The following is a 22,023-nucleotide window of genomic DNA, read 5'->3' on the forward strand; positions in this document are numbered from 1 at the left end:
TGGAATTATATATGGGGCTCCACTGATTATCCTACCCACTTAAAAGTAATAACCTTTCTTAGATAAGAACCTTTCTTGGTAGAATCAATCAAAATAGAGTGTCAACAGGGCCTGTACTCCTCCTTAAATCAATCAATGTCATTTTACTTGGTTCCCTGAGGAATTTGAATAAAAGGGTGGTGCTATTTCAGAACCAGATGGAAAACCAGTGAAATCCTTTGAAGCTGAGAAAAGGATCTGCAGCACCTGGGTGACCAGGGGGGGGAAAAAAGGTATAATTGAGCAGTGGCAAAAAAAGAGTGAGAGAGAGCGAGAGCGAGAGAAGAGAGAGAGAGAGAGAGAGAGAGAGAGAGAAATGAGTTGGACCAATGGGGAGTCAAGTTCCCAGATAAAGTCTATTCTTTCCCCAGCTTCCCTTCATTCTGCCTATCTAATAGTCTTTGCTAGAATCTGCTGTTTTGTTTCTCAAATGTTTCCAGGTACCCAAATTTTGCCGCCTTAATCACAAAAAAGCTAAGGGTTAACTGGAGACAGATATAAATAAAAATGTAGATAGAGCCTAACCTATGCCTAAATGTTAGGAATTTTTCTACCTGGGGACTTGGAACAATTGTTATTATACTCCTCAGTTTTCTTCTAAAATAAACTTCCAAAAATTCAAAGAGGAGGGATGTATATGAACCTCAGACTATTATTATGTTCCCAAGCTTAAAATGTGCTAGATGAACCCTCCTTTCTGTAACTATAATTACAGATTCTAGATAGTATATACTCAGGAGTGGTCTATATAAAGGGGGGCTGCCTTATTTGGGCTTTTTGAAGATTATCTGTGGCTTTATTTAGCCAGGGATGTGTGGAAAGATTCCCTGCAGATTTACTTTTTCAAAACTCTATCGGGATTTCCTCTGTTGTTAGAAATATAAATTAGGTGGTACAGTGGGTAGCCTCCTAGACCTGGAACTTGCATTCAAATCTAGCCCCATATTTTCTAGTTGTGTGACCTTAGGCAAGTCACTTCATCTCAGTTTCCTCATATGTAAAATGGGATCGGTAATTGCACCTCCCCGCTTAGGGCTGTTGTGAGAATCAAATGAGATAACTATTATTATTGTTATTATCATCATAATTATTATTGCTATTTATTAAGAATCCCTTTTGCTGCTATGCTTCCAGATTTTGTCACTTATGATAAAAATGAAATTAAACACCAACTTGGAGTCAAAGGCTTGGGGTCTACCACAGAAGGATGTTGGTTAGGTCTTTTAATTTCTCTGGATTTTAGTTTCTTCATTTGTAAAATGAAGGGAAGACCATAAGCATTTTTTAAGTGCCCAGGAGGGGCCTGGCATTGCTAATACTTTATAAATATCTCATTTGAGATCTTCATTTGATCCTCATAACAACCCTGGGAGATAGGTGTTTATTTTATTATTATTATTAACATTTGTTGTTATTTTGTTATTATTATTATTAATATTATTATTATTAATGGGGATTATATTATCCCCATTTTAGTATTTGAGAAAATTGAGCAAAGATTATGCAAATTGTCCAGGGTACCACAGTGAGTATCTGAGGCTAGATTTGAATTCAGGGCTTCCACATTTTATCCTCTATGCCACCTTCCAACCTCAGTAAGAAACTGGATGCATTCTAAATCTTTGGTCCTAAGAAGATGACTTAAGGAAGATGTGGTTCAATAAGGTTACCTTTAAAATGAGGATAAAAATATTTTCTCTCCTTGCTGCAGAATATTGTTGTGAGGACTGGATGAGATAATGTATGAAAGGTAACTTGTATAATTTAAATTTATTACATTTTTCTACTCCTGGGACTATACTTGGTATCCTGGAGACTTAAAGAAAAAAAGTATAATTATGTTCCTATGCTGCAAAACCCTTATATACTAACTGGGAAAATAAACAATACTCCTTTAAGCAATGATAGTACAATATGGGAAAGTAGTCTATGTGATGCAGACTGCAAGGCTACAGTGAACTCACTTTTCCAGTCTTCTTTCATTTTATTTCCCTACAAGTAGTCATAGATCCAGAGACACTATACTCTTATCTAGTCCTATAAGACCCTGCTTCTCTGACTGTTACCCCAGGCCTGGAATTCTCTCCCTTCTTACCTCCTTCTCCTGGATTCTCTTAAGACTCAACTAAAATTCCATCTTCTACTGGAAGCCTTTCCCAGCTCCTTTTAATTTTGGTGTCTTCTCTGTTAATAACTTCTTATTCATCTGGGCAAGGTGGAGCAATAAATAGATTGCATGGAGTCAGGAAGACTCAAGTTCAAATCTGGATTCAGACCCTTAGGAACCATGTGAGCCTACGCAAGTCACTTAACTCTGTTTGCCTCAATTTCCTCATCTGTAAAAAAAGCTGGAGAAGATAATGTCAAAGCATGCCAGTATCTTTGCCAAGGGTGGAGTCATGAAGAATCAGATGATAATGAACAAAAACAAATTTGTTTGTCTGTTGTAAACTTCATTAGATTGTGAGTCGTTTAAGAACAAAGTCTATTTTTTAAACCTTTCTTGTATCCCCAGAACTTAATACAATGCTTAGCGTATGGTGCTGGATAAATTCTCATTGATTGTCTGACTAAGATGAGAATGATCACGATGGGCTGGGAATTGTCAAGGTAGGCGGGCTTTAATGAAGATGTGAGTGGGTTGTGAGCTGAGCCTTGAAGGACAGGCAGAATTTGGTGAGATAGAGAAATGAGAGGAGGGTATTCTCGGAAAGCACAGCTTGAGAGAAAATGGGTAAGAGTAGTGTGTCTATATGGTGTGTATGATGAGTGTATGTGAGTGTATCTGTGTGCGAGAGTGTATATGTGTGTGTAAATGCGAATGTGTATCTGTGTGTGGTGTGTGTGAGCGTTTATGAGTGTGTGTATGTGTATGTGAGAGTGTGTATATGTGCATATGTGAGTGTGTCTGTATCTGTGTATCTGTGTGGTATGTGTATGTGTACGTGTATTTATATGTTGTGTGTATAATGTGTGTGTGTGTTGCAAATTTATCAGGATTCCCCTCACTGTGGAATGTTTCCCACCCAGAGGCCTCTGGGTTCTCCCAGCCATTCATTACCCAGAGGACACGGAGAATGAAAGGGGATGGGTTTTTAGGTTAGAGAAATGAGTCTCCCGGTGAGCTCTGACACTAGCGCAGAGAGGAATCCTAGCTCCTGCCCTGCCAAGGGACCTGAGCTGGCAGCTCGCCAGAAGCCGGAGGGCTGCTCCTAATTTGGTCGGGCATTTACATAATGTTTCTCCTAGAGATGAAGGTTCTTTACAGCTGTGCATTCTTATGTAGGCTGCCCACCCCTCTCCTGATTGACAGCAGCCACAACGGGGTGACGCCCACAGCCCTGAGCAAAATCATGAACTGATAAGATCTCTGTCGGCCCCAAGGAGCTTGCCATCTAATTTGGACATGTGCAGCCCAAATGGGGGCTGAGGACAAAGCTAGCGGCAAGTAGGGTGAGGGAAAAGGTTAGTGTCAGCAAGCTGTGAGAGGGGAAAGCTTTTAATGAGGGAAATTAAGGAGGGGCTAGGGCAGGGAAAGCCAGTCTAGGCTAGAAGAAGGGAATGGGGAGGGTTTACCTGGGGCCTGCGGGAGCATCAAGGAAAAAGAGCCAAAGTCAAGAACAGGCAGCAGTGAAAAAAAAGTGGAAGGAGACCTTTGGGGACTAGGAGGTATGGAGGGAGGAGCCTGAACGGTGCAAAGTGGAACCAGGAGACTTAGGGAGAGAGAGAAAGAGCCAGGTAACCAGGCTAGGTGCTGGGCCAGGAACCTGGTCAGTGGTTGGGGGTGCAAACACATATCTGACTTGTTGGTCAGGACAGGAGTGTGGTGAATTAATTGGAAATGAGACAGACAAATGGAAGCCAGGGTACCCACAGAGACTGGAGGTCCAGGCAGAAGTTGACATACCTCAGTGCCAAAGAATGTTGCAGTTCAAAGAGGCAATTAGGAAGGAGGAGATTCAGGGGATTTAAGGAACAGGAGAATAAATAAGGTGACAACAAGCAGGAGATCTTTCTTATTCAATCAGATTTGTGTCTTAGAAGCTTCTTTTATGATCTCAATTGTGGATAGAAACCAATGTTTGGGTCTGGTTTTCCAGTGGATAGAGAGCTGGGCCTGGAATCATGAAGACTTGAGTTCAAATCTAACTTCAAATAATAGCTATGTGATCCTGAGCAAGTCACTTAACCCTCAATTCCTCATTTGTAAAAGAAGTTGGAAAAGGAAATGACAAACTACTCCACTTTCTTTGCCAAGAAAACCCCAAATGGGGTCATGAAGAGTCAGATCCCATTGAAATGACTGAACATCAACAGAATTCCTAAAACCTGCAGGTAGAGGAAGGGGCAAAGTTATATCTGATCAGAGGGAGAACATAGATGGAAAATGAAGGCAATCCCTGGCTAAAAAAAAGATCAGAAAGAGGAAGAAATGAATAGGTATAGAAGGGGAAAAGAACAGAGAGCAAGCCAAGGTTGAGGCAGCACAAAAAATATCCCAAGAGAATAAGTAGAGGGGAAATTGGGAGAAGATTTGAAGATAGCAATAGCAATGAGTTTTAGAATTTGATAGGAGGAGAAATGGGCCAACTGATTAAATTTTGCAGGACTATACTTAGTCTTTTGATATTTGAAAATATCTGGATGATGTATCCAAATTTCCATCAGGGTGTGCATAGAACGTATGATTTCAAGTAATCTATAGCATACTGAACAGTCCCTCCATACCTCTATTTCAAAATTCAGTGGATCTAGGGCCCTCAGGACAGTAAGACTTTCATTCATTCATTCATTTTCTGACACTTATTAAACACCTTTCTATAGGGCAAGAATCTCACAGGAAATTTGGAAAATACAAGATGTTTAACCATTTGTTATTATTATTCAAATGCTGGGTGAATTCAGATTCCTGCTCCTTTTACCCCTCCCCCCATACTCATCCCTCTGAATCCAGTCATTCCCAATGTCCCATTTAAAAGCAATCCATATTGTTCTCTGGAATGCTTACTTCCTAACACTGGATGCACTTTTACTAATTCCTCCCAACTCACTAGTTGAAGTCAGGAAATTGAAATGATCCTTGCTCCTCACTGCTTTATTCAAACTTTCTCTCTGCTGCCCCTTGGTAAGCTTACCACTTTGAAGGTTCACTTAATTCATATTTGTTACCCAATCGATCAGAATTCTGGTAGCTGTTGTCTATGGACCTCTGGGTCACCTCCCCTTGCTTCTTCAATGAGTTTAATTCCTAGTTCACAATTTTTTGTTCTCTTATCCTACTCTTGCCCTCCTACTAGGGGATTACATCATAAATATTGATACTTGCTAAGACATTCTAACCTCCCACTTCCTCAATTTACTCATTTCATGATTTTTATCCCACCTCAGCTAAACATTAAATCAATGATACATCTTATTCTAAGCTATCACCTATAGATGTACCATTGCTGTACACATGAATACTAAAAATTCCTTATCTGATCACAATGTGTTATCATTTTATCTCTGCCTCTGGTTTACAATCCCAAACCCTGTTTTTCATCCTCACCACGACCTCTACTCCTTTGAATTCTCAGTTCTTTTCCAATTCAACACCCTTCTACTGGTTATACTCTCTTCCTTTCTCCATCTTTACCCCTTAGTGAAACAGTTTGCCTCTTCATTGTATTCTTCTACTGAGTCTTATTGATCTTGCCTTGCCAATCAGCCCTGGAAGACTTCCACACAGTTTCTTTCCTCTACCCAGAGCACGAGGTGGGCCCTGGACCACTATTTTATGTCATTCAATGGGATTTGTTTTTCCTAAAAATTGATAAAGCTTCTCTCTCAAGCAAGATTTTACCTTGGCTTCACTATATAACCTCCTGGTCATTTCTGTCATGGACAGTTGGGTATCTCCATTTTAGTGAATTTCTGAAGACCAGTCAAGTCACAGTATACCATATCCTTCCCTAGTGATCTTATATAGATGAAGGGAGCCATGTTCAGAGACTATAAGTGTTGCACTATTCTCATTTTATATCCTTAGTATTAGGGCAAATTAAATCTTTTTGATAACCTTTCAATGACTTTCTTGGTTTTTTTATTTTGTTTGTTTGTTTTTGTTTTTTGCAAGTCAATGGGGTTAAGTGGCTTGCCCAAGGCCACATGGCTAGGTAATTATTAAGTGTCTGAGGTCAGATTTAAACTCAGGTACTCCTGACTCCAGGGCTGGTACTCTATCCACTGTGCCACCTAGCTGCCCCCTCAATGACTTTCAAGTACCTCATTTTGTCCCAACATCAAACTTGTGTGTGTGAACCTGAAGTAAGATGAATTGGGGCCACCTCTGATTATTACCTCTCCCCTACTCATTTCTGCCTTCTTTATCTTCTTTATCTTCATCCTTCTCAACTGAAAAGTTGGCCCTTCTAATAGAAAAGGCAAACCCCTATTCAGTAAACTGCAATGGCCCCTTTGAAACAAGACACTCCATCTTACAACTGTGCATTCTCACACTCATGCTTGGAATTCTCTCTCACTTCATCTCTGATTCTTGGCTACCTTTAAGTCCCAGCTAAAATCAAATACCAAATGTATGCTTACCTAAGTCTATTTTATGGAGAGCTCACATAGAGCAAGCATTCACATGGTGATCAGAAGAAGGGATACAAGGATACTCTTAAGGTCTCTCAAGAACTTTGGAATTGATTATTCAACATGGGAGACACTGTCACAGAACTACCCAGCATGGTGTGCCCTCATCTGAAAAGGTGCTGTGCTCTAGGAGCAAAGCAGAATTGCAGTAGCTTACAAAAAACACATGATGTGAAAATCTAAGGAATCCTTGTCAAATGTTCAAATGGACTATTTGTGTCTGACTTGTGATAGAGCATTCCAACCTATCTCTCTAGCAAGTTTCCCTATTTCTGTTGAGGTTTATCTTCCTAGTTATCTGGAATATTCTCTTTCTTCATTTCCACCCTGGTTTCCTTCAAGTCCAAGCTAAAATCCTACCTTCTGCAAAAATCCTTTCCTAACCTACCTTATTACTAAGATCTTCCTTTCGTTGAGCATATGCTGTATATTATCTTGCTCATATATAGATGTTTGCTCGTTGTCTCTCTTTTTGTTGTTTTTTGCCTTTCTTTGTATCCCTATATTTTATGCACACTTGGTAGGTGCATGATAAATTATTTTAAATTATAAGCTTAATGACTAAATTAAAATTTAATAATTTACTTAATGATTTATAATTAAAATTATAATTTGAAATTATTTTTTTAAATTATAAGGCACCATTCCAACCCTCTTGGAGTTTATAGTTTAGTAAGGGAGATAAGATAGATACATAATTATACATTATACATAGATACATAAATTAATAGAATACAAATTACAAAGAGAAAATATAATGAGAATTGGGAAGTGCTATGGGAATTCTGAAGAGGGAGAGATTACTTTCAACAGTATGGGGGAGGAAACCAAGAAAGATTTCATGAATGAGATGGTATTTGAACTTGGCCTTAAAGTATAGTTTTGATGGGAGATTAGAGAAATGACTTTATAGACTCAGGAAACAGTTTGAAAAAAATTCCTGAAAAATGGCAAAAAGAACACTGGCTTAAAAATGGAGTAAATAAATAATACCTTGGTAGATAAGACTAAAAAAATAAAGAGGGGTCAAATTGTAGAGTTTTGAAATCTAGGCAAAAAGTGCTAGACTTTCATCAAAATTAGGGCAGGAGACACAAACATTTGCCAGACACAGGTTTACCAAGGAAGACATCTAATTTGTGGGGGGTTGGGAGGGAGGAAGAAGTGCACCCTCCTATTGACTTCTGGAGCTCAAAGAATTGTCCTTATACCTCCTCGTCAGAAGGCAGGGAAAGCAGAGTTATTTTGTCCATTGGAGTCTTTTAATATTAACTCTCAGTTTTGGCTAAGCAGACAAACAGAAGACCCCCAATTCACCATGGCATCACTTCATATGGGAGTCTCACAATACCTGTGCATGCACTGAATCAAGGTTAGACCCTTTCCACATTATCACAGGCTTCCAGAAACAAGCTCATCAAGCATCCAAATGACTTGGCATCAGGCAGGGTTGAATGCGCACACTCCCAAGACTGGGCCAGTCCTTCATTGTATCAACTTTCTCATAACACATCACATTTTACACACCCATCCCTTTCTTTTAACTCACATGGACACCACCTAAGTTCACTTTTCTCCTCAATTTGTCTAATAATTGCTGCCTTCAATGTTCACTTTTTAAAACTTCTTTTATGTTTTTTCAAAAAAAAATCATTTCTGCCTAGTCTCAATTCATTTTCCATACAACTGCCAAACTGATATTTCTGAAACTCAAAGATTAACCCTTTATTCCCCTGTTCAAAAAGTTTCAGGAGCTGTCTTTTGGATAAAGACAAATTCTTCTATAGGCATTTAAATCTTTTCAGAATTTGGTTCCAGACTACTTTTCCAAGTTTATCTTTCTAAGAATAATACACATTATTCTCTCCTTTACATTCTATATTCAAGAGAAATTAGCCTATTTCTTCTACCACTTTGCCTCTGTACAAGCAGATTCCAGATCTAGAAAATACTCCCTCTTCACCTCGGCCTTCCAGAATTACTAACTTCCTTCAAAGCCCTGCCTCTTCTGCCTCCTCCTGAATTCAACTAATTCTGATTCCCAGGGTTTTTAGCACTTTTCACCACACGAAAATTATTATGGATTTATTTTGTACGCATTTTGCACTTACTTTTTTTGGGTGTGTCTTATTTTCCCAGTATAATGTAAACACTTTAGGGGCAGCAACTTGTTTCATTTTTGCCTTTGTATCCCCACAATGGTTAGCATGAAACCCAGTGTATAATAGATGCTTAAATCAATAAATGAATGAATGATTTGAAAATTTGTCTTGCAAGAGAATTTCTAGATTTGAATTCTTTGATCCTGGAGGTCAGAACCAGAATCAGTGGTAGAAAATGGCACAAAGGCAGATTTTGCTTTTATGTGAGTGAAAACATCCAAAAAATTAGAGCTATCCAGCAATGGAATGAACTCTCTTTACTATGTTCCTCCAGCAACCCCCAATAGAAGTTTTATAGCAGAAGCTATGGTCTCTTGTTTGGAAGGTTGTAACAGCAACTCCTGTTTAAGTCAATTTAGACTAGATGATCTCTGAGCCCCTTAAAGGTCCAACACTGAAATTCTTTCCTTTTTCATTCCCACTCCAGCCCTTTCTTCAGACTCTTGTTATCTCTTGTCTGAATTATTCTAATAAACCCATCATTTGGTCTTCCCATCTTCAAACTTTCTCCTGAACCCTCCATTGTACACACTCTTTTACCTAAACCCCAGTTCTGATTATATCATCTCCCACCTTCCATAGTTCCCTTTCAAGAACAATGTCCAAAAATTACCTGGAAGTTTGTTCCCTCTGTGATTTGCATATCAAAGGGGCTGGCCAGTATTTCTTTTTTCCTTTCTGTAGAAATGTTGGAAATGTTGTGGAGAATCAAAAATATGTGTGTGTGTGTGTGTGTGTGTGTGTGTGTGTGTGTGTGTGTGTGTATGTGTGTGTGTGTATGTGTGTTTGTGTGTCTTGCTCTTCAAGTATCATTTCCTAGTTTATCTGGGTAATAGATTCTTAGACAAATTTGATATTCTCTTGACTTCTGTAAATCTCATTCCAGTTTTTTCTGTGCTTTCTCATAAAGGAGAAATAATCCTGGGTGATTTTAAATGAAATTGCTTGATAATTTTTTTATTCTCCTTAGTGATTTATAAAATTCTCTATTGTTCTCTCTTTGGAATTTGACAGGAATATATTTTGACAATTTGAATATGATATTTCCATATAAACATTGCTGTTAGAATATATAGAATTATACTCTATCCCTTAATCTTACTATTTCTTAGGACTATTGTTGAGTGATTTCCTGAAAAACAATTGTTAAGTGTCTTTATTTCAGTTTTTTATGGGGGGAAGGATCTGATGATTCCTAATCATTTATATGAAATCTGCTTCCTAGTTTGATCATCTTTGCTTTAAAAACTTTAAAGTCTGTTGAGTTTAGCCTTATAGATCTATTTTGCCATAATGTTTTGCCATATTGCCTTCCAATCTAAAAATGTTATTTCACATTAATATTATGTTCTATTCAAATTTTCTATATTGTTGATTTTTTAAAATGATCTCTTTTTGTTAATAATAGATCTTTTATTAAAACTTTTACTTTATGGAAATAATTTTCTTTAAAGAGTATTTTTTTCAAAGAATCCTGTTTGATATGTCTTGAAATAGATCTAGCTTTATTTCTGGGGCCATCGAAGTTAATTAACTTTTGTTTTGGTGACTTATCTTAGGGTTCTATTAATCTATGATATTTGTTCATTGTGTTGGAGTTCTTCCCTTTTGCTCATTTTCTTAATTCTTTCCTTTTCCTTATCTGAAAAGCTATTCTGTTTGGAGGCTTTTTGGTTGTTCCCTCCTTTGCTATCTATCTATTATTTTACTTTGTTTTATCTCTATTCATGTAGGGAGGATTGAAGAATTGTGTTCTTTAATAACCATTCACTCTTTAATAACCATTCACGTTACTTATTCTATAATTGTTCAGTTGATTCTTTTTGAACCAAGTATGTGACTTAACATTTATCTCTATTACATTTCATATTATTAGATTTAGTTCTATATTTCAGTCTTCAAGATGAGTTGGAGTCCTTTTTGACATCTAGCATGTTAAGTACCCCTTCTATGCTTGTGTAATCTGAAAATTCAGTAAACATGTCTATTTTATGGCCTCATATTTCCAAAGCACCGGGTAGATAGTCGGCATTCCATTGGAATCAAGGGAAGGTAAACAGGGAAAGATTGTGGGGGTAGAATTAAGGAGAACTAGTGACTGATTGAATATGGAAGGTGAGGAAGATGGAAAAGTTAAGTGACTACAAGTATTCAGCCTGAGAGATTGAAAGAATCATGACTAATAGTAATGGGAAGAGCACAAGGTGATGAAGAATTCCATTTTGGACTCTGTTAGTTACCCGTTGGACTTTCACCTGTAGATAGAGAGCTAAGGAGACTGCTGTAAATATATATATGGAGTTTAATAAAAAAAAATCCTAGAATTATAGATTTAGAATTGTAAAGAACCACAAAGGCCAAGTCTAATCTCCCTCATTTTGCATATGAAGAAACTTGAGTCTGAGACAAGTTAAGTGACTTGCCTGGGGTCAAAGCTAGAAAGCACCTGAGCACTTAGAATAAAGTCTAATACATAGTAGATACTTAAATGCCCCTTAACTTGACTTAAGATAGAATTTGAAATGAAGTTATTTTGTTATTCCAGCTTCAAGCCCAGTACTCTATCTAATGTACCATTAATTGTTTAGAGGAAAGGTTTAAATATTGGATTTATTTGCATAGAGGTAGTCTTGGAAGTAATAGAATGTGGATAAAATCACCAAAGAAGAGGCTATAGAGGAGAGGAAGAAAGAACTGAGGGCAGGACTTTGGAAAATGCTAACTTTTGAGGGGAGAGAGGAGAAAGATCAGTGAAGGAAATAGAAGAGGCTAAGAGAATTTTGGGGTCCTGTTCTTCTTCTTTGGGGTGTTTTAAACTTCTATGGTTGGTCAAAGATTATATCAGATACAATAAAAGAGCTGACATAGAAAAGGTGGAATCATAAAACAAAAAGATGCAAAATATGGCTTAGGTGTACAAGCAGCATGCCAAGAAATGTCGGTGAGCTTTCTTTGACCAATGAAGATGTATTTAACTTTCCAAGTATAGGTATCTTATTAATGCCCTTTCTTCTTATATTGCTTTCCCTTTCAACCCTCCACTTATGTTGGTGAATTCCAATATTTTTTCAAAAACACTATCCAAGGGACATAAAAGAGTTTTGTCCTTTACTGTAAAGCCTTCTCTGTCTTTCACCTTAGTTCCCTTGTTTCTAGATTTGTAGCATCTATTGATTATATGAGGGGGGGAAATTGGTTAAATAGCTTTCAGGGAATCCAGTTTCTATTCATGACTTTAATATATGATCTTGAATGTAGAGCCTACAAATTCTTTCCAACTCAAAGATTCACTTCCCCAGAGACATAAGAAACATGTGTGACCAAGGCCTATGTGCAGAATAGCACCTCATCCTTCCTATACTTCATAGTCACCATTGTCTTTGGGTGGGGCAAAGACAATGGGGGGGGGTGACGTGGGGTGGGTAATTTTGTTGTTCTTGCTGATCTATTCCTAATCTGAGTCTACAGATGTCCAATTTCTAGTAGTCATTGCTTCCTCTTGGTCTTGAAAGGCTGCTGCTCTCCTGGTTCATGACTAAGCATAGAAGTGGATAGAGTACTAGAACTAGAGTCATGAAGACCTGAGTTCAAATCTTGACTTAGACTCATAAAAGTGGCTTGGGCAAGTCACTTAAATTTCCTCATCTATAGAATAAGATAATAATTGCACCTACCTCCCAGGGTGGATGTGAGATAATAAATGAGCTAATATATATAAAGCTCATAGTAGGTGATTAATGTCTTATTATTATTATCATTACCATTATTACTATTATTATTATTATTTTCTTTTGTTGTTGTTGGATGTGGTTAGCACTGGGTCCAAGATTTTGGAGTTTCTTTCTCTTTCTAGTTTCTCCTAGAGTCCTCAGCTGGGATACTTAATTTTCTTTTTAGGAGAATGGATGAACTCTGTCATATTCTTTTAATTTAAATCTCTAGCTTTTTTAGAAAACTATAATCTTTAATAGCCAACTATTGGATTGACTTTTCTCCTCATAAGTATTCTGCTTCTTAATAGAGTCTTAGTTTAAGATTTCTTCTCCAGAAAGAGATTCTTTGATATAGGCACCTGCTGATTTGGAACAAAACTGAACAAACTCCTGACTATATTAGCCTCACATCTAATTCTCTTTTTGAAATCTATTGGTCACCTATTAGTTAGCGTTCTTTATATAGTTTAGACCTAGAAAGTCTATGTGGCTCCCTTCTTAATTTCTGGATAGCTAACCTAACTAGTCTTCATTCTTAGAGAGACTGCTTTTCCAGAAAACTGCCAAGGACTCTGGGGTCTAGAGTCCTCCAGTTTCTCAATTCCCAAACTCTTTTTTTCTTCTAACATACAGGTGAAGAGGAAAGGCACTGGAACAAAATTAAGTTGGAGGGTAGCAAAGAAGGGTAAAGTTGTAATCTTTCCCTTGCCTAGTTACATTTCTATAATGTTAGGTAGTTCTATATTTTTTCTACATATGCGATTCTCCAATATATAGAACTATGCAATATTGTGCAATAAAAACCACAGGACTTATAGGGAGAAGGAAAATTGATGTATAACATTCAAAACGGTCAGTGGCATATAAAAGAAAAGAAGCTAATTCATATGATAAAACAACTTTGTTAAATGGTTAAGAAATATTTAAAAATAATAAACAGTGTCTCTGTTTCTTGTCTTAGGCTGTTGTTCAGCCTGTTCTTATCCTAGGCTACATGGGGATTAACTGCAACTCCAGGCCCAGGCCAAGGAGGGAGATTGTGTGGGAGTGTGGATGGGGGTGTTGTGGATCAGCTAACCTTGGTTCATGGGATCTATGCACCAGGAGATAAAAAATAAATATAGCACTCTATCTTGACAAAGACCTGAAGTTTGCTTGTGAAAATTGGTTTACAGCTTGTGTGTTATGGTGAAGTGGTACATTTTTCTGCAAAAGAAATCTGGCATAAACCAACTCAATTTATGATAAGAATGTTCTCTAATGTCTGAATCTCCTTGGAACAAATTTGTGTTTTGGAAACACATCATAGCAGAATTGACTGTATATATGTCCAGAATACTCTTCCCAGATTCTGAGCCTCATATATCAGATGGAGCTATTGGGGAAGATGAATTTGGAGATACTTTCCAGTTTTTTTACTTTGCAGTGATCTGCTTATCCATATAATCCCTTAAAAACTTTCTACCTAATGGAAGGTGCATACCATTGATGGCGTCATTTTTCCAAGAAAACTTGTTTCTTTTGCTAGATCATTATTTGGTCCCTTTAAGCTGTTCCTATTTGCTGATAATTTGTGTTTCACTTGGTACCTTGAACCATATTTGTTTTATTTTATGTTGGATGTGTTTGTGTTCAAAACCACTGTCCTTTCACTTCAAAGTCTCTATCCTAAGGAAGCAAGGTCCCTTCCTCTTCTCTCTAGGGGATCCCTAAATAATAGAGGAATATGAACAGGTTTCATTGTACGAGTAGTACATTGGTTTTGATGGAGAATTTCAGCTAGTCAAGTGTCTTGGTCACCACCCCCCCCCCCAACCCTCACCCCTCAACTGGGTCACCTGAGGCTTGAAGTAATATACTCTATCTTTTGTTCCATGGTATTATAATGCCACATAGCCATCTCAAATCTGCAGATTACTCCTTGGCTTCTGGGAACCCCTGAGTCACCTAGACCCTCCTTAGAGGAGTCAGAGAGAATATCCCATATTTAATTTCCGTCCAAAACCAAGGGTTTTTATTTCCTATATTAGAAAATGTCACCCTGCCCCCCCCACACACACTTTCAGAAAGCTATGGTGTACCTTAAAGGGAGCCCTTTCCTCCCTTTCTTTGATCTTCTGAGGATTTTCCACCAGCTAAGGGCTCCTTATGAATTAAACAAAAAGGCGAACACCTCAGGATTCAACAAGAAGTAGTGATCCAAATTGTGCAAGCATAGTTGTCAGGCTGTTGGAAACAAATTAGGAGGATCACAAAGGGAGAATTCCAAAATGCAGCCTCCTCTGTCTTCTTGGGAACTAAACTTTCAGGGTGGAGGTGGAAGGGGACACTGTCATGAGGAGGCAGGATAATTCTGGGAGTAACCAATATGCCTTATGGGAAGGTCAAGAGATTTTTAAGGAATGAGGGCATATCTGCTCCCACTTTTGAGCTCCTGTAAAAAAGGGGATGTTGTAGGGTACTCTCCTGGAGGCACAGGGCAAGCCAATTAGCGTAGGGCAAGCCATAAAGAAGAAAGGACAGGCTGAGGTATGCAGGGGTTCTGGTATGCTTTTATGAAAATGTAAGGTCAATGTAGCTGACAAAGGAGCAGCTTCTTCCTCTGTGAGAATGGCCTCCCTGGGGTAGCTGGGTCACTGGCCAGTGCTCTGCTCTTTGTACTTTTAGCTGACAGAAATCAATCAATCTATCAATACTCATTAAGTGTTTACTTCATCCTGGGACTGGCTAAGCTACTGGAAATTCAAAGAAAGGAAAAATAGTTCCTGCTCTCAAGGAGTTTACACTCTAATAAAGGAGATGGACTCTACAATGGAGATAGGAGATAATCTTAAAAGGGAAGCACTAGAAGCTGGGAATCCTGGGTTCCTGCAAAAGGCATTGCTCTGACAGTACTGTTGTAAAAGAAACCAGTTAAAATCTGTTCACCATTTTCAGTTCCTTCAAGGCTTGACAGATGCAATATAGCTTGTTTCTTCCCCCCCCTCCTCATTTTTCTACTTTTTCTTTTCTGATTTAACACTACTGATTTATTGTATAGAAATACCTATTGTCTCCTTTATAACATCATGTTAGATTAACCAAAGCATATATTTAGCACTTACTATGTGCCAGTGGACATCCTATTGCACTAATTTCTTGATCAGTTATTACAAAAGAACCAAAAATCAAAGGAAAAAAGAGAGAGTTTGCCTTTGGGAAATTGAAAACCTCTCTTAATGACCCTAAACTCCTCCCAGAAACAAAGGGCCATCTCTTTAATACCATTATTCTACTGGTGATGTTGCATGGCTTTAAATCATAGAACACTTTAGTCTCCAAGGAATTAAAAATGAATGTTGTTTTGAGGTCAGTAGAAAGGTAAATAGTGAGTATGGTGGCAGGTGGCAATATATAACAAAGAAAGAAATTGTAAGAACCAGGATAAAGGCACTTCCTAGCTGTGGCACCTTGGACAATTTAACCCTGTTTGCCTTGGTTTCCTCATCTGTGAAATGAACCGGAGAAGAAAATGGCAAACTTCATCTTTGCCAAGAAAACCCCATTGGGGATCACAAAAAATTAAACATGACAGGAACAACTGAACAACAACAATAAAAGTATGTCAGCAAAGAAATATAGGACAAATGTCAAAAGCAGTTGAAAAGGGTGCACATCCTTTTGGCAAATTTCTGGATGGATGTGGACAGAATTACCCAAAATTGGCTGGCATGAATAGACTTATGATTGCCAAAACTTGCAGAAATATCCACATTCACAAGATCACAGATCCCCTTGAGTATTTATCGGCAGCTGGGTGATGCAGGGGACAGAGAATTGGACCTAGAGTTAGGAAGATTTGAGTTTATATTTAGCCTCATGCATTTACTGGCTAGGTAAGCCTGTTTGAATCACTCCACTCTATCTGCCTCAGTTTCCTCTGTAAAATTGGGATAGTAGTAGCAGCAGCTATTTCCCAGGGCTGCTGTGGGGATCAAATTAGATAATAAAGTATTATATATCCCACCCTGCCTCACCTACATATGGTGTTCCTAAAGTCATCAAAAATTTAAAACTTCCCTAAGACTTTTGGGAAATAATATGTGAGTTTATATATACATTTGTGCTTAGCTATAAATCTATATCTATATATACTTATATCGCACAGACACCAGAAGACACATACATATTTGTACATATAGACAATATATACCAATCATATATATACTTGAACATTATAAATACAAATCTGTTTTTGTGTTTAATTAAAGCTTAAAACTACCCTAAGAATTTTGGGAATCTTACATCCATTTTACATGTGCATGTGTACTTTGAGTATAGACTTGATGATAAACTATATGCTTATCATTTGAGTACCCATCTAGATAAACTGGAAGAAACTCATTAACAGAAGATTGATGACCAGTTAATATCTTATTCATATCTATGTCTATATCTATATCTATATCTATATCTATATCTATATCTATATCTATATCTATATCTATATCTATATCTATATCTATATCTATATCTATATCTATATCATCTATATCTATATCTATATCTATATATCTACATCTACTTACATTTCCATTTACACCCACATTTCCATTTATACCTACATTTATACTTATACCTACATCAATATCCATATATGTATACCCATACCTATACATCTGACTCCCAGAATAGCACACAATATTCCAGATGTATTTTGACCAAGGCAGAATATGATGAAACTCTCATTTTCCTCATATTCAACATTAATCCCCTTTAGATGCAATCCAAGAATGCATTCACTTCTTTATCTTTTGGGTGGTACTGCCTGCCCATGTTGAATTCAAAGCTTCCGATGTTTTTTAGGTGAAGTATTGTTTAGCTGTGGTTTCTTCTGTCTTGCTTGTGAAGCTGGTTTTTGAATCAAATATAGGACTTTACATTCAGCCCTAAATTTTCTACCAAAATCTAGTCTCTTGAGATCTTTGCTTATCCAATATGGTGACTATCCATTCTAACTTTGAATCAGCTGCAAATTTGATAAACATGGCATTTATGCCTTTATCCAATTCACTGATAAATTATTAAATAGCCTAGGGTCAAATGCAGATACCTGGAGAATCCCTCTAGAGACTTCTCTTCTTATTGATGTATTTTTGAAATTTTATTTTTATATTACATTTACATTTTGAATCAATATTAACATATTGGCAATTTTGGGTGTTGTCATTTGATAATTTCTGAACACACACACACACACACATATATGTATGTATGTATGTATGTATGCCCAAATTTTTTTCCCATAAGGATAGCATGAAAGAATTTGCCAAATTCTATTTTACTAAGATCTGTATTTGATCATCAAGGAATGCAGCTAGCTACTTTCCTAATCTTATTTGGGGTCAAGTGCTGGCAATATCATCTTTATTCTGGTGATATGTGCTGTCTAATGCAAGGAGGCAGTTGGGGGGAAACCCCAAGTTTCTTATAACTCTCATAGAGTCAGCTACCTCTATCTTCTGATTCAGATTATTTTGTGTTTGACAGTGCTTATCTCATTGGTTTAGGTATATGTTTTTGAGGATTTAGCCAAGTCATCTCTTGGCTTATCTATCTTCTGCCATCTTGAATTTCAAGGGACTCTTATCAAGCATAAGGCAGTTTGACACATGAGGATAGTTTGACTGCATACAGTTCACTTACTTATTACCAAAGAAACAAAAAAGGCAGACAGACAGACAGAAAGAGCCAAATATATTAAAAACAACTACCATATGGACTATAATTTCACAGCCCATTCCATCTCCAAGAGTACCAAGAGCCCATTACAGGTGCATACATCACAACCAATTCCCTCATCAAATACTCTAGTTGGTCATACCCCTCCCCCCTTTCCTTCAGCTACTTGTCACTCACAGCCTCCTGTGGAGTTAGTAAGAAGGAATTTGAACCTGAGGTATAGATTCCACCATCTTGCTGCTTTTCCTCATTCACTGCTATGCCAATGGCTGGGTCCTTGACAATTTCCTACATTTGGTTTACCTTTATAGGACTCTGTTCAATCCCTGTTGCTTCAGTACTAGTAGAGTAGACATAGAGTGAGTCCCCAGCATGTAGAGAGATGCCTCCCATGCTGTCATTCTTCCCTCTAGTGCTTAAGACTAATCTCTACCCAAGCATATACAATATTATTTCCATACTATTTAGCACACTAGGTCCTTTGACAGCTGAAATTTGGTTGACACAATCACCTTTGGAGACCTTCTAGGTGGACAGTTTTCTCAGTTGAGACATAGATACAATCTTTGTTAAATATACTTACAAAGGCTATTCTCTGATCTATTGGTCAAATGGATCTGTCATCTCATATCCAACAGTGCAAATTGTAATCCACTCATATCTGTTTATCTTATGTGACTCTTGTTCATGTTCTCTCAAAATTCACATCAGATCCTCCCAATATGTTGGAGGTCCTCCTTGATTTTTTTTCTGACATCAAGAGAACACCAAGAAAGTACATGAGCTGTTCACTTTTATCTCTTGCTCTCATTCCAAACCACTCCACCTTTTTCTTTAATCATACAATTCTTCAATGATTTACTTTTATTTTGACCCTTCCTTGAAGTTTCTTGTTATATGTTGCATGCTGGAGCTTGTATACAACCACCATTTACTTTTCCATTTCTCTCTGTGCAATACTCATTTTTAATTGTTTTAATTAGACTACTGTAGTATGCTTTGATTTAGAGTCATATGGAATCACCTGCACAAATTGGCATTGAAAAATCAATTGCTATTTTAAAATGGATCTTTATTACTAAAAAGAGTTTAGAGTCACTAAGGAAATTTGCAATTTTCCAAAGGCAATCCTACTTATTATCTCCTGCTTATCTAATTCTGAATTCAATGCATGATCCATTTGTGCAATTGCATATGCACACATGCACATATAATATGTATAAAATTTGCTATTATATATAATATATTATATAATAATTGCATATATAAATGTATTAACTGTAGGTATATCACAAGACACAAGTATATATCATGTCTGTGTATATGATCTATGTTATCTATTTTGTTTCATGTGTTATAATTTGAACAATAGATATTCTTCATCCACGTGCTTTTTCCTATTTGATGGTTAGACTAAACTTTTTTGAGTATTTATGTATTTCTCCTAAGAGGCTCTGCAATGTTTCAAGGCTTTATGCAGCTGTCACATGCAAACATCAGGAGGATCTCACCATCCCTAGAGAATCTCTTTTCAGCTAGGACTCTAGCTGTGAAATTGTGAGTTCTCTGGAGATTTTTAGGCAGAGGCTGAATGATCATTTTTTCAGGAATTCTCCAGAAAGGAAGCAGTTAGGCAGATAGAATCCTGGGACCAGAATCGGGAAGACCGGTTCTAATCTGGCATCAGTCACTTCTTAGCTGTGGAGTCCAGGAAAGTCACCTAAAATTGATTTGCCTCCATTTCCTCAATTGTAAAATTGGGATAATTTATAATAATACCTTCCTTCTAGGACTGTTGGAAGGATCAAACTAAATCATATTTGTAAAATATTTTCTACATCTCCAAGAAAACAGTGTACTACTTTAGTCTCACCTAATATTTATGACAAGAGTCACAGAACAAGGCTGTTTTTCTTTCCATATCTCTTGAGAAATCTTAAATAATTTTTACATATGAATAGAAGATGCTACCTTGTTGAAAGAGATTCTTTGAGGAAGCATTTTGCTTAGTCAAGGAACCATTACCTGGCGACTGGAGTAGGGGAGAGGAAGAGAAGAAGAATTTATTAAAGGTCTACAATGTGCCAGACACTGCTAAGCACTTTACAGATTTGATCCTCACAAAACCCCTGGACATAAGTGCTATTATTATTCACATTTCACAGTTAAGGAAATTGAGGCAGACAGAAATTAAATGACTTACCCAGGATCACACAGCTATTAAATATCTGAGTTCTGATCTGAGTCCTTCTAGTTCCAAACCCAATTCTCTATCCACTGTGCTCCCCAGTTGACCCAGGATTAGGACTATTATAGAAATAAAATGAATCTGGCAAGAACAACTTTTGATGAAGCCAGACAGGAATTTTGTGGTAACTGCTCCTCTTTCTAGATGTTTATCAACTATCCTTTTAATAATGCATTTTATTATTTTTTCCAGGAATCAAAGTCAAGACCATTAACTATAGTTTGCAGACTTGACTGTTTTCCCTTTTTGGAAAATTGGGACAGCTTTGTCATTTTCCAGTCCCGTTACACTTTTGTCCTCTGTAATTCCTGATGGTAGCTCAGAAAACATATCTGCTGGATCTTTTAGTATCAATTAAAGTGTTATAATAACTCTCCTTTCATTGATTCTGATACTTCTCCCATACAAGAAGTCTATTCTTTGTCCTTGTCATATTGGAATATATATTCTCCATAAAAGAAAAAATTTCCTACCAAAGTTTTGGAAATTCTACCTCCATCTTTAAACCTGTATTGGATCAGCAGATACCTCAATTGAATTTAACCCTACTGGTAGTTGAATTTGGAAGTTTCAATTCTACTCTTACTGTTTCTCCTTATATCCAATTAAAAGTATTTTTTTCCATTCTGTGATCTTTATATTCTTTGTAAGTTTATTTACATTTGTGCTATGTTTCAAACTAAATTTCCAGCTAGCTAGAAACACATCTAGCTAATTCTGTACAGTTCCTGGCATAGAATTATTCACAGAGACCTTAAAATACATTTCACATTGATGGTGATGAAGAGGACAAGGTGAAAGAGTGGATAACCCCCAGTCATAGATATAGCAAGTCTAGTTGAAAGGATGAAAGAAGACTCTCTACTTCCTACTAAATATTGCAGACATTGGAAATGTTCTGGCACTTAAGAAAGGTAGAAGCATAAGAAACTTTTAGAGGTCATCGAGACCAGAGATGGCCCATGGGCCATATTGTGGGCTACAACACTCCTGAGTGCCCACTAAAACAGATAAAAACAATTGGAAAATATTTAACAAAATAATGATTAAATAAATAAATAGAAACAGATAATGTTAGTATGTGGTTTTTCTAAGACACTATACTACTTTCAGAGATTATTTTCTAATTGTTTAGTGGCCCCATTCTATTTGTGTTTGGCACCACTGATCTAGGTCCACTTTCCAGTGATGTAGAAGGCAGGAAACATGCATTTATTGTTATTGTTCAGTCATTTCAGTTAGGTCTGACTCTAATATTGCTGTAAATGACTTGTGAATACTTAATATCCAGAGTGATTATGATAGGTGTTCTATACAGTTTGAAAGGCTTTGTTCCTGCCCCTATGTACCAATCATTGACTGGGGTCACAAATCTAATTGTTACATTCATCCCCATTACATTTTCCCTTCTCATTATACTAAAGAGCAAGAACAGCTACCTCCTCGAGCATGCTCAAAGGAGAAGGACACAGACCCCAAATTAACTCAGAACTGGGTGGGGTAG

Source organism: Macrotis lagotis, chromosome 1 (assembly GCF_037893015.1).
Source record: "Macrotis lagotis isolate mMagLag1 chromosome 1, bilby.v1.9.chrom.fasta, whole genome shotgun sequence".
NCBI classification, from domain to species: domain Eukaryota; kingdom Metazoa; phylum Chordata; class Mammalia; order Peramelemorphia; family Peramelidae; genus Macrotis; species Macrotis lagotis.